Consider the following 15,448-nt stretch of genomic DNA (forward strand, 5'->3'; position numbering starts at 1 on the left):
TTTAATTTAATTTTATTTTTCTAGGCTTTCCTTCCAATGAGGTTGACATTTTACCTTGGTTGTAGTGATAGTTTCGCATGTGTATGCATATGTTCAAATTCATCAAAATGTATACATTAAAAATGTACGGTGTTTTGTATAACAATTATATTTCAATATAGCTGTTAATAAAAGAATAATATTTATATAATAAACATCCACCAGGTAGGAAAGGCAATCCATCGAAAACTAGCTATTTATGTCATCATTCTCATTCATTTGTTCGTTAGTTCTTTTATTAATTATTGTGCATTCTATGTTACTGGTACTGAATTAGACAATGGAAGTACAAATATGAAGAAGGCATTGTATTTTTGAAGAGACAGATGTAGTTTTTTTTTATGATAATACAATGTGCTGTGTTTGAGTGGTGTAATGGGAGGAAGTATTCTTAGTAGCTTTGGCTCTCATTTTTCTGTATGAATTCAAAGTGTGCTCCATATCTCACCAGCCAAGTGGCCTTGGACAAGTACTTAACCTTTCTACATCAGTTTTCTTATCTGTTAAATGAGGTTGACAACAATACCTACATTACGGGATTGTTTTGAGGAGTAAATGAGGTAACACCTGACTCTGTAATAGTGAGAGACACAGAATTATACATTAATGTCAGCTATTATTGCTGCTCTTATTGTCATTAAAGAATGATTGTGCTAGAAGGTCAAAGAGGAAGCAGTGACTTAAGCACAGTGGAAAGGTAAGGAAAGTAGAGAATAAAAGAAAAGTCACCCTAAGTGGGGGATGGAGGAAAATAGTGCAGAACAGTGAGCTGTGAAGTAGAAGAGCAGGTTCAGAGGACAGTGACCTTCCATATTGTAATTGATGTGAAATGATGAGAAATTCGGGCTTTATAGTGGAAGATTTTAAGTCTTTTAAGAAATAACACAATTAGATTTAGGTATGGGGAGTGGTGGACAGGGGAAGGTATAATAAGAGATGTGAAAAACAGATCTGAATGTGGGCAAATGGAATTAGAGAGAGTTATGAGACTCAGTCAAATTGTCCAGTTTAGAGAACAGACTTAATCTAAAGCTAGAACACTAAATATGTAGACTGAGGACTATGTCCCCAAATTATTTAGGACATATATATGATGAGAAGGTGGGGTTTAAAGCTGACCTTCAGATATCTAGTTTGTGCAACTGAGTAAACATGATGCTATTAGCCAAAACAGGGGATATAGTGGGGATATAGCGATGCTTATTAGCATTATTTTTAATATTTATTTAACTCTCGATTTATACCAGGCTCTGCTCAAAATATTTTTATGTATTTATTTAATTATCACAACAATGCTACATGATAATATTATTTACATTTTTCAGATAAGGAAACTATAGGACGTGGAGTAAAAGCAACTTGCCCAATATCACATAACTAGTGACCAGTAGAGTGGGATTCCAAATCCGACTGAAGAGTTGAAAAGCCTTTGCTTTTAAGTTCTATGCTATGTGGCCTAATTACTCAGGAGAGAAGCAGCTTTGAGGAGAGAGTTGGTGAATATGAAGATCAATAGTCTAGCTTTAGGAATATAGATTAGTATAATAAATAAATATTCTCAATATTACCATACAACAATGTTAACATTTCAAAGTTTTGCCTCCAGATATATATATATACAAGAACATATGAAATTTACTGTTTTATAATGTATTATTTTCATTTAATTTAAAAATATCTTTCCATGTCATTAAATTTCTTTAGGAAAAGACTCAAAATAAAGACAGATTTTTTTTTAGCATTCTATACATTTACAATGCCAACACAAGACCATTTTAGTTCACCATTTTAATTGCTAATCAACTTGATTGTGTCTTTATTACAAACGTCTATTACTTTCAACCAATGAACTAGTAACTCCATTAAAAATAATATGAGCTTAGTCTGGAATAACCTGTTGTTTATCAATATATACTTGTTCCTAGTGGTTTGTTACCCCTTTCATTTTAAATGTTCATATTTTCTATTATGCTGAGCTCTGTTTTATCTCATGGATGGATACTCTTTTTTATATATATTTCCAGATGTATAGCTAATTAGGTGTTTATTTATTGATGTGGAGCAGGGTGATGAAAATTAAATATAATCCTAAACCTGTGTGTCAAGAAACCAGTAAGGATACTCTCAAAATTTCATATTGCCTTGTTACATACTTGTGTTAATTGGATGCTTTTACCTATATTAATAAATCCTTGAACATACTAATGTTCAAGTCTGTCTCTACAACATTATTTGATCTATACCATCAAGGGCCTTGTTTATTACATATACTAAACCACAAAATGTTAGTATGTTATTTACTTAATGAATGTCTATGTATATTAAAATAAACTCAAGCTCTAGGTAAATTTATAGATGTTGTGAGAATTGCATCTTTTCTGATTATGTAGCTTCTGTGAGTTTTAATTCAGTGATTATACATTTTCTACTGATGATACACAAATCTAGAACACACACAACATGAATTCACTCCTTGAAATTAATGAATGGTTTCCTTAGATGATGTGAGAGGGTAACAAAACATATGAATATCTATTGTTGTTTTCAAATTTAATAATTAAATGTTCATTACAAAATTTTTCTTTTAAAGTAGAACGGATAAAATAAAGGTACAAGTTTGAATTGCCTTGATGCCAAACCAAACTGCAAATGCATTCATTAATTAGTGCTGTACTTTGAATCTAGAAGCTCGCTATCTTATAGAGCCTCAGTTGGCTTTCTCTCTCATTCTCTACAGAAGTTATTTTAAATCTCTCAAATCTCCTCTGAAATCAAGGCCCTGCTCATTATTAGAGATGAATTTGCCTCATAAGTGTTAGAAAAAATGAGAATCAGAGATAGAAACTACCTCGCTTCCTTTCTTTCCTCTCGCTAAATTTAAGAAGTGTCTTTCCTCCTAAGCCCATTCTCTAAGTAATGCTTTCCTGCCTTCTCCTCCAGGAACTTGCTCCATCAATAGCTCCTTCCCCATCTCTCTCCACTATTTCACTTCATGGTGACTAATTCCCAACACTTAAACATGTTTGAGTCTTTCTATTTATATTAGTTTCCTAGAACAACTGTAACAAAGTACCACAAATGGAATGGCTTAAACAACAGAAATGTATTGTCTAAATCAAGGTGTCCATGGGACCATGCTCCTTTAGATATCTATAGGAAAATCCTTCTTTGCCTATTTTCTAGCTTTGAGCGGTCTTCTGGCAATTTTGGAGTTCCTTGGCTTGCAGCTGTACAAATTCAATATTTGCTTTCCTGGTCAAATGACATTTTCCCTATGTGTATATGTTTTCACATGGTCATTTTCTTGTAAAGACTCCAGTAATATTGGATTAGAGGCTCACCTTACTCCATAATGTCTTTATCTTAACTAATTATATCTGCAATCACTCTATTTCTAAATAAGCCATATTCTAAAGCATCGGGATTGAAACTTCTAACATATTTTTGGGGGTGACATAATTCAACCCATCACACAATCTTAATAAAACACAACTAAATTAAACTTAAAAATATTTTTTGGCCAGACTTATTGTTTTAGTTATCATTTTAATCTTTTTATCCCTTTATAATCAAATTTGTGAAGGTTTTCCCAAAAATTTCTGCCTTTATTTTTTCATCAATCCATTCACTCTTCATCATGTTCTTAAAAAATTATCTTTCCTGTGCGTGTGTGTATTTGTCCTAATTATGCAAAAATAAATATATACTCAACTTATATGGCAAGTAATAAATTAACATTTGATTTGTATGACAATAAACCTATTATATATTGAGTATTTATTGTTTCACATATGCTGATATATATATATCATCTCACTTTTTTTACACCATTTTTAAGGTAAAAGATATAAGTAACTTTGAGGTTCTTAGTTAACTTTATGTGAGACACCCCACTGGGAAAGCTAATCTTTCTTAATTTTCTGATAAAATTAAGTTTCAAAACCCAAATGAAATCCAGACTGAGAGATGTATGGTAAATTCACCAAATAATGTCGCTCTATGTATCTTCATGGAAGGCAGCCATGTGGTCTTTCCTTGGACTCAGTAATTTATTTTTAAAGTCTAAAATTTATATAAATATACAAATATTCATTTTATTTGGGCTATCATTACATTTACTTATATCACTGTAATAGTCTTCTAAATGTCTTTGGCTTAGTCTTACCCTTTTCAATCTATATAACAATGATTTAAATTTATATTATTAGTTGAAACCACAGTATTAATAGTTTTCTAGGCTTAACATTATTTTGTTAATAAAAAAATTGAAAACCTTGTTTTTATAGATCTGCATAATATTGTAGGAATATTATACATTTATATTATTTAAAATTACTAAATAAAAACTAGTATCTATCTTTAAAAGGAGTTCTTAAATTAGTGTCCTTTATGAGACCACTGAAATTATGTGCAAAATTTTGCATATGCATGTATTCTTCTTTCTGTGTCCACAGATTTATTTCATCAGAAACTTTCTAGGCTTTGGATTTTAGCAGATAATTAAAGAGTCTATGATCATAAAGAGTTAGGAAAATACTGTTAAAGTTCGAATTTAAGTTTTTGCTAGTTTTGTAAAAAGAGTATAAAATATTTTGTTTTATAAAATATTCATTATTATTACTAATTAAAACTTCTCACTGATATAATAAACAGTATAAAAAGACAAAAGATTAAAAATATGCAGGATTAAAAGTGTTCTAGTATGCGCACTACATAATTTTTTAAAAAATAAGTACTAGAAAAGCCAATGGAAAACTGAGCAGATGATAGAAGCAGATTATTCACAAAGGAAGAATACTTGCCTATAAATGCAAAAAAAAAAAAAATCTCAATCTGATAAATAATAAAAGAAATGTAGAATTAAAAAGTTTTAAAAATCACCTATCCCATCGGCACAGATAGAAAGTACTGGTAATACGAAGTTTTGGCAAGATTTTACATCTTGTTCTTTATTCACTGTCAAATGGAAAACCAGTCAGCCTGGTTTTGTAGTTTGCCAAATGATGCCCAAGTCATCAACATTTAAACTACAGTACTGAAAAATAATTCTATCAATGAATGTTCTCCCAGATAAAAATGGCATCCTCTTATTTCTAAAAGCCCCATATCGATCCTTCCCCGCCTCTCAGGAAATTATTATTGTGAAAATAGGCAAGTAACCAACAGTAACTTTCTGATTTTCTCACCCAAACTGCACTTCCACTGGCATCAGGACCCATATCCTCTGTCCTCATTTTTAACCATGTGAAACCATACCTACTTCTATTAAAGGTCAAAACTTTTTTTTAACTCTTGTTCCCTATTCTTCTCAGTTTGCAAGGACTTCTTTTTGCAGTTTCTATATGTTTTCTTTATCATAATGCCCTGTCAAGAGGATTATTCTCAGCAACATGTAAATATGTTCTGTATCTCCTGTCTTTGTTTTAAACTCTATTTTTATCTTTATCTTCTACAACTTCAAATTCTCACTTTTTGGTTCAGCTTTACAACAAAACTTATTGAAAAAATTTTATTTACGGTCTGAATTTTTTTTTACCTTTTTTTAGCTTTTTAAATTTAAAATATTATTTAAAATTATTTAAATAAAAAACACCATTCACCCTCAAACAACATGAAGGGTTAAGGGTGCCTTCCCCGCCATGCAGTCAAAAATTTACATATAACTTTGAACTCTCCCAGAACTTACTAATAGGTTGCTGTTGGCCAGAAGCCTTAGTGAAAACATAATCAATTAACTTATATTTTATGTTATATGTTATATAATGTATTCTTAAAATAAAGTAAACTGGAGAAAAACATGTTATTAAGATAATCATAAGAAAGGGGAAATAATTTACAGTAATTATTGAAAAAATAGCCACATGGACTAATGCAGTTGAAATTTGTATTGTTAAAGTGTCAATGGTATTTATATTTACTATTTTACATGAAATACACAGAGCATATAGACATTTATATTTTAAAGAGCAATAAAAAAGTAATGCTTATGTACCCACATACAAGTTTAATAATAAGACAGTAATTTTAAAACAATTAGATGCTTTTCTTTAATTTCCTATTTTACTTTCCCTGAATTTTTTTATTAACCAATTCTTTGCTTTCTTTTCTATTTCTATAGTTGCTTTCCTTTTCAATATTAGAAAATATAACAAATTCAGACAAATTTATTATGTAAATGTACAGGTTTAATAATTATAGAGCTAGTACCCATGAACTACTACCAAAATTCAAATAGAATGTTTTAAGGCCCTAGAAGTCTATAAAAAATTTTACTGTATTTTTAATTAATAAGATTTAATTTTTAGGCATCTTTAAGTTCATAGTAAAATTGAGCATAATGTATGGAGAGTTTCCATATACCTACAACCCCCCAACCTCACACAACCTTCCCTATCATCAACATACTGCACCACAGTGTGCATTTGTTGCAATTGTCAAGTTCCTGAAGGAAAACTCACAAAAGCTTGAGGGCTTCCCTATGATTGGGTCTCCCTGGAGTTTTTAGCTCTCAGATTTGTGCATATTGAGCCTCTAGTGATTCATCAATTACAGTTTAGATTTTCCACTCCAGCCCTACTTCTGGCAGAGATTTCTGCTTGCGCATTATTGTTTCAGTAAGTTGTGATTCTTTGTTTTCACCCATCTGTCTCTCTAATTTTTAGAGGAGCAGTTTGCCCTGTGACTTTACTTCTCTGATGGAACTAAGAAGAGTTGTTGATGTCTCAATTAATTCCTCTTTTTTTACTTACTGTTAAAATGGAACAGCAATTTCTAAATTCCTTACATGATAGATAAGAGCATATAAAATTTTCCTAGTATAGCTTTTTATGTTTACTCAATACTTATCCTTTTTATTTCATGGTCAGTTTTACTGCATCTTTTTATTTCCACCTGAAATCATTTTTATTCTACCTAAATTATTCCCTTTAGTTTTTCTTCGAGTGTAGAATACTGGAGATATATTTTCAATTTTGTCAGAAAATGTTTTTATTTTCTTTTCACTTTGATGGATATTTTAGCTAGATATAGAATCAAAGTTGACCATTCTTTTTCTTCAGTGTTATACTATGTCAGTAAAAAAAATTTGTGTTTTTTCACATACGTTGCTGCTTGACTAAAATGACCTTCCTCAAATACTCTCTACCACTGATTAACTTCTACAAATCCTTCAAGATTTAGCTCATGTGCTATTAGGAAGTTTAGATGGAAAATATCATTAAATTCACCCAATATGCTGTGTATCAAGAACTGTTTTAGTCATTGAGGATAAAATGGGAAATAAAATTGGTATGGTCCAGTGGTGGGAGACAGAAAGGAAAAAAAGAACAAATAAAAATAAAATAATTACACATTTTGATTAATGCTTCAATGGAAACAAACCAGAACACTGAGAGACAAATAATGATAGTGAATGTGCAGATGGGAGATCTGCTTTGGATAGGGTAGTCAGGAAGAGGTGACATTTTAGCTTATACGTAAAAGATAAGGAGCCAGTCAGAGTAGAAAAAGAAAAGAATGTGCTAGGGAGAGATGGAAACATCATGGATATAAACTGAGTTCTGTTGTAATTTGACAGTCTGCTTCCCCTATTTGACTGTGAATTTCTGAGAGATATGGATGTTATCTTTTCCCTTTAGATCCCCAATCCCTAGCACATAGAAGGTGCCATCATTTGAATTAGTAATTTATTTTAGAGAGCCTTGTCTATATCATTTGTTATTATTTCTTGCATCTTCCCTTCCTAACTCAATGCATAGTCTGAAGAATGCTAGGGTATATTTTCTACCAGCATTTCACACACTAACCAGTTTCACATAATGTTTTGTCCCAGCATTTGATGGTATGCAGAAAGAAACCCTGTTTCAGCTCTGTGATATTTTTACACCCATACTTTCAAATTACTTAGTTTTGTTTGAATAAGTATGTTGCACTCCAAAGAGCATTGTCAAGATTTCTTCTGGATGCCTAGAATCTCAAACAATTTCATTTTAAAAGATTTAAGGAAAATGGTTAATAAAAGAATAAAGTAGTTAGGTAGGAACTTTTTGGTTTGTCTACATTTTTAGCAAAAATCTACTCTTTCATTTGATCTCAACCTTTACAATTCTTACCTTAGTCACTACAAAGATAAAAAAAAAAAATGAATAAAGGCAAGAACAAGAAAATTTTGTAAGCTGGAAGGCAGCAGATGGACAAGTGATAACTGGCTTATCAGTCACAAGAAAGCCAGATTCCAAGCCTGATATGAGGAAAATTCAAAAATGATAAAATATCTACAGAATTAGTCTCAAAAATTACCAGAAATGTCAAGGATCATGTAATCAGAAGTGAAGGGGGAATCTAACATGAGGAGGACAGAGTAAAAACTATTTAGATACAATACTGTTCCTAAATCCCTTCCTCAATTTTATTTTATTTGGAAAATTGCCTCTTCTTCAACCAAGCAGAAATCTAATAATGTATGCTGTGAATTGTAAAATAGAGCAAATTGACAAAAACAAGCACAGAGAGATGTTCGCCTGCTAGAAGGGATTAAATGACGATTTTTTTTTACTGATTGATGAATTCATAGATCCCAATTCTTCTTTACTACTATGCTTCCAAGTCCTTACCTTCCAGGTAGGCGATTAGAGGTCCCTATGGGGGACCTTCCTAATACCTGAAGACAAGCTTGAAATTCTGATATCAAAGATTACCTTTGTATTGATGAACAAAACTGGCTTATCCTCAAGAAGCTCAAAATCAACCAAGACAACAAAAATACTTATTCGAGAAGATATCTGCACATCCATGTTTATAGCAGCCTTATTTACAACAGCCAAGACATGAAAAGAACATTAGTGTTTATTGATGAATGAAAGGATAAAGAATTTGTAGTATGTGCACACACACACACACACACACACACACACACACTATGAAATATTATTCAGCCATAAAAAATATGAAACTCCTACCATTTACAACATGGATGAACATTGAAGGCTTTATGCTAGGTGGAATGTCAGACAGGCAAAGAAAGACAAATACCATATAATCTCACTTGTATATGGAATAAAAAAAAAACCTCATAAAGAGATTGTACTTATGCTTACCAAAAGCGGAGGGTGGAGGAGGGGGACTGGAGAAAGGTGGTCAAAAGGTACAAACTTCCAGTTATAAGATAAATAAGTACTAAGGATGTAATGTACAATGTGAAATCTGTAGTTAACACTGCCATATGATATGTGGAGAAATTGTTAAGAGAATAAATCCTAAGGGTTCTCATCACAAGCGGATTTTTTTTCTTCTTTCTCTTTTTTTATTGTATCTATATGAGATGATGTATGTTAGCCGAACCTACTGTAGTAATCATTTCACAAAGATGTAAATCAAATCACCACGTCATATGCTTTAAACTTATGCAGCAATGTATGTCAATTATTTCTCAGTAAAACTGGAAAATAAAACAAGACAGATGTTAAAATGGACTATGTCAAAGAGGAGATTTAATACAGGGAACTGGTAAAGAGAACTACCATTAAGAAGATGAAATCCCAGGATAATAGCTATGATCCAGATTAGATTAGAGAAGAGTAACTCAAGAGATAAACGTTTTGAAGACAGCCCTCTACAACCTTTCCATTGCCATTGTGCCATTATTTACCTGAGGGCAGAATGCCTAGGTAGAACCTGTCCCAAATTCTGAGCTGTACTCAGCTGGATTAAATCATGTGCTGATACAGTTCTTGCTCTTCAATTCCTGCCAAGTTGATTAAAGACACTTGTTTGATCCCACAAGTGCTCTGCTTTAACCTATTTGTGGGGCTAAAGTTGGGCTACAATGAGCTTAGAAGCAGAAAACACAGAATCGCACATTCCTTCCAACTGTATTTCTGTCGGACATCCTTCAATATCTGTTTCTTACCTTCAGCCGAGCTAGATAGTTCTAGTGGCATGAACCCTATACATTTCATGACTCTTATGGCCTCACGCACTAACTCTCCCAAAAAGTGCTCTGTATATTTTCAGAGAAAATATACAAACTCCATCAGTGAAGTTTCTCTTGAAAGCCTTCTTCTGATAATGACAGTGTCTCTTTTTCTAACACATTTAGGTTTGTGCTTACTACTCAAATTTTCAAACCTAGGTATTAATATCCAGATGGTAAAATCTATATGGAAAAAGAGAATGATGAGTACAAAAATCATTCTAGAGGGTGAGAGTGATATGATTTGGTAGAGGCCAAACTTCTAAGAGACCAATAGTGTTCTACCTTTAACCTTGGTAGTAAGTACCGTGATATTCACTTGTTATTCATTAAAAATCTCCCTCTCTATATATTTTATAGGTTTTTACATATGACTGTTTTAGTCCATTCAAACTGCCATAACAAAAATATAAACTAGCTGACTTAAACAACAAACATTTATTTCTCACAGTTCTGGAAGCTGGAAAATTCATCAAGATGACAAGTGTCTGGCGAGGGCTCACTTTCTGATCCACAGATGGCTGTTATCTCATTGTAGCCTCACATGGCAGAGATTAAAGAGCACTCTCTGGAGTCTTTTTTATCTGAGCAATATCCCCTTCATGATGGTTGCATCTTCATGACTTAATTACCTCCCAAAGCCCCTATTTCTAAATACTATCACATCGAGAGCTAGGATTTTAACATATGAGTTTGGGGGGGATACATTCAGTTCATAACAATGATGGGTTAAACAATAAAAATTATTTTAAAAAAACTTTAGTATTGGCAAATGTGGACAAAAAGGCCCATTTGTACACCACTGGTGAAATATTAGCATAATATTGAACGAAGCCATATTCTATAAAAGGGTATTGAAAATAATTAACTGGAAAATGTGGGCACCAACCATTGAGAACATACTTTTAGGTATATATCTTAGAGAAACTTCACATATATGCATAAGGAGATATGCAGTAGGCTGCTGTAAATTTATTTGAAATAGTAAAGTTTGATATCCAAATATTTATCAGTAGAGAAATAAATATATAAAACATAGATATATTACTATGCAACTGGTTTAAAATGAATCAACTAGCTTACACACTGAGTTATAAAAGAAAGTTGTAGAAACATTTGCCCAGCATATCATTTGTGTAGATCAACACATAATTAACTAATGTCGATGACTTATAGATAATATATATGTACTAAAATAATTAAAAACACTGGTAGAATACACTCTAAGTTCATGAGAGTGGTCATATGTAGAGAAGAAATAAGAAGTATGTGACCAAGAATTAGGATATAGGTGAATTCAGCATTATCTGTATAGTTTGCTTCTTTTATATTTTAAAAACATGGAGTAAATATGCCAAAATTTTACCTTTGTTACATCTTCGAGGTTTACATTTGAGGTTTGCTATAGACAGATGATAGATAGATAGATAGATAGATAGATAGATAGATAGATAGATAGATAGATAGATATTCAAAACAATCAAACGAATTAAAGAGGATTAGATTGGGGGAAGAGTTAATTTATAATGAAGCAAGTGTAATTTCTGGTGAGGCTAGAGTCTTTGAAATTAGACAGAATGATTTGAAGTTTCTCCCAATTGTTAATTGTGATCTGTGCCAGATTTCTTTACTTCTAAGATTCATTTTAATTTGTAGGGAAAATAGGGATATAATCATATTGTGGATGTGTTTTTTTTTTTAAATTGGAGTAGAGAAAATGTTCAAAGAGTTCAGTGAAGTCTAAGGACTTAAATTTCAAGTTTTGTAGTTATTGTTTACTGTTCAACTAAAAAAAATGATTTTAATCTCTACATAATAAAATGCATATTATGTGAGTCACATATATAATGATCTAGCCAATAACTACAAGGCATATAAGAAGCTATCCTTAGCAAACAATTCAAATTTATTCTTTTCTTCGCATGGCTCAACATAATAGTCCTTTGTGGTAAATAATCCTTTTTTTTCTGTGACGTTTGTATACTTTGATGATACTATGCATCAGGACACCCACTATTGGTATCCCTCTTAAAACAATAGTCCCATCTGTGGTCCCTTTTATTCTCACACGGGCAAAGCAGTATGCAACATTCAAAAACTAGCTAACCGGCCCCAATCTCTGAAATGTGCTCACTCGGAGCTACTAAGACTTACAGATGGATATATTACTGTGATAATGTTGGACTGTTATTGTCTTAGATGAACTGGAAAGTTGCCTTACTCATTGGAACCCAGAGAGCCATTCGCTATTATCCCAAGTCTGCACTATTAGCTCATACTCCAGAACCAGCCTATGTTTTAGCTTGCAGTGTACAATAACTGTGTTTCAGATGCAAGTTCATGCTGTCACTTGGTTGGACAAAGTATAACAATAGAACAAATACAGTCTATTATAACTCCCTGTACTCAGCAGACTATGTTTATAGCAATAACTAGTGGATTGCATTTTTAGCAACAGAAGTGATAACATAAATATAAAAATACAGAAGGTTGATTAGATTACTTACAGTTCAGGGAGCTGTTTATATTAAATCAAGAAGACAACCAATAACAGCAATACTGGACCACAAATTGCAGTAGTGTATTTTATACAAAAGACTAATGTAGGTAGCATATATACCATAGTGGTGTGGATATAATTATAATATCATCTCACCTAACCATATGTTATAGTGTGAACCCATATAAAGAGGCTTTACTGAATCAATTTGAACAAAAATTCTTTCATATGATTCACATTAATCTATTATGCCTTTTTAGTGAAATGCAGACTTGGAACAGATGGGAATGGTGGTCACTTACTGCTTTCTTTCCTGAAATTGCAAATTCTGGAATATTGTCTAGGGATGTTTTTCTTACAAAGTAAACAAAATGGCAACCCCCTTTCAGATAAGGAAGTACAGTAATTCAATCACAGTTTACAGAAACAAACAAACATACGTGTGTTAAGAGATCGTACAATAAGATGAAAATTATTTCAGAGCAGAGATTTTCAAACTATACTCCTCAGAGTCTTAGAAGTCATTTATTGGTGGTCGGAGTGGGCAACTTTAACCATAGCAGGTCTAGACTAACAGGAATGATATATTGGAATCTATTTAAACTTTCATATGAAGATAGGGCTCCATTGCTGAATAATTCCAAGCTACACAAAACATATTTTAAGTATAATTAATCTAGTACCCATTGCCCTAAAAAATTACAAATAAATGCTAACACATATTTTTGGAAATTGGAAAACTGAGGCAAAAGTATAAAAGAAGAAACAATGCAAAAGAATGATTATATTATTCAAAAATAAAATGTAAGGGGCTAATAGTAACAGGCAGCATTTGTAGAGTATTTTTAATATCATAAATATTGATTTAATAATGCTACACATATTAATTCATTTATTTATATCAATAATAATTCTATAATCCTAGCAATCCTATAATAATGATGGTAATCCTATACTCTTGCAAATTTTACAGATAAGAATGTGAGGTACAGAAAGTTCAACTGAAATGCCAGCGAGCAGAAAGTACTATGGCCGACACTAGTTCTGAAATCTACCCTGAACTATTACACCACATATTCAAGGCAGGGGTAGAGGGAGGGTATCGTACTGACATATACTTTAATATATTGTAGAGCTAAAATAATACTGTATTGTTTCAGAAATATACCAATGACAGTGAATACGGAGAAAAGAAACAGGCGATATCTATGTGGGAATTTTATATATGAAAAAGATTGAATTTCAAATTAGTAAGAAAAGTAAAATCAAGCACTAACTGGAATAGTGAGAATTTTTATTTGAAAACAAATTTTTATTTCAATAGCTTCCTCATACCATGGAAAATTACTAATAGATTAAGATCTAAATAGTTTTAAAAGCAATAGAAGAAATTGTAGAAAGACATTTTTAGAATTTAGGAGTAAGGAAATCTTTCTAAACAAGATGTAAAACTCAGAACACATAAGGTAAAGAGTGAAAGAATTCACTACACAAAACCTAAAGATATTAGTAGACATCATGAAGAAAGATAAAGGACAAATGCAGGGTGCAAAAAAGCATATTTTTTTTGAGTTTAGATACAACAAAGGAGCAATAACTATAATACATAGAAAGCTTTTATGATTCAATAAGAACATTGCAAAAATGAAAAAAATGGCAAGTGATAAACATTTTACAAAAAATAAGTAAAAATGACTGATGTATACATTTAAAAAATGTATCTTTTCCAGTTCATCTAAGAGAATGCCAGTAAGTTCTAAAACTCAAATCACAATGATAAAAATAACGGATAAAATTTAAAAGGTAGATATTCAGTTGATGGGTAAATAAAACACTCATACGTTGTTGAAAGGGATGGTAAATTATTCAGATTTTTGGAGAGTGATTTGGTGGCATCTACCAGTATTTAAATTGCTTATTTCTTTTGATCCAATAATTTTGTTTTAGGAACTGTTTCTACAGTAATACTAGGACGGGTTTATTAGATACAGGTATAAGAAAGGTTAATAACATATTTATAATACTGAAGAATCGAAACTACTTAAATATCATTCAAAGTCTCTAAAATACTCTGACACTATTAAAAAGAATGAAATAACATATATTCTTACATGGAAAGATCTCTAAAATATATATTGTTAAGTAAAAAAAGAACAGTTGCAGAACAGTGTATTTAAAACTATTTTTGTAAAAATCAATACTTTAGATGTAGCAAAGCCACTGTAGGATTCCAGTGACTTTTTTTTTTTCTGGTTTTCTATTATTTTACTTCTCTTTTTATGACTATAGAAGCAACACAACTTAAGACTTTTTACTTTAGAGACAGACTCAGTTTAAGTTCTGGCTCTGTTACATACCGACTGTTTATCCTGGGTAAAGATGCTTGATTACTCTAAGCTTTATTTTCCAAATGAAGAGAGGTATCTAATTCAGGATTATTGTGAAATTTAAATAAAGGAATGCATTCAAAACACCTGATATAATTCATATTATATAATAATGACTCAGTTAAAAATACATACTCTTTGTATCTTCTGCTCTGTGACTCTATCACATATGTCATTTTCTTATATTGGCATGAAAATTAGAGAAAGAAGATTCTTTAATGGGTAAAATGTCTTCATAGACCAGTGAAAGTCTCTTAGTGCATTTTGACCAGAGGAATGTTAATGTTTGCCTCAGTTGTGGAAATAGAATAACCTCATCAAATTGTTGGAGGAGGTCATGAAGAAGATGTAATTACTGGTTGACCTGAGAGCTGTATCCAGCAATCACAGGCTCCTCTCCTCCTCCTCTGTCCTTGAAATGTACATTCTGTTTACTGTTCCTGCAGCTGAACCTATTTTTAAGGAAACCCTTGAGAGAGAGCAATGTGTTGACATTACCTGGAAGGTATATGTGACTGAACCCCATTAAGTCCTGTATATAAACGTTTAAGA

This window comes from Pteropus medius, unplaced genomic scaffold (assembly GCF_902729225.1).
Source record: "Pteropus medius unplaced genomic scaffold, Ma_sr-lr_union100, whole genome shotgun sequence".
In the NCBI taxonomy this organism is placed as follows: Eukaryota; Metazoa; Chordata; class Mammalia; order Chiroptera; family Pteropodidae; genus Pteropus; species Pteropus medius.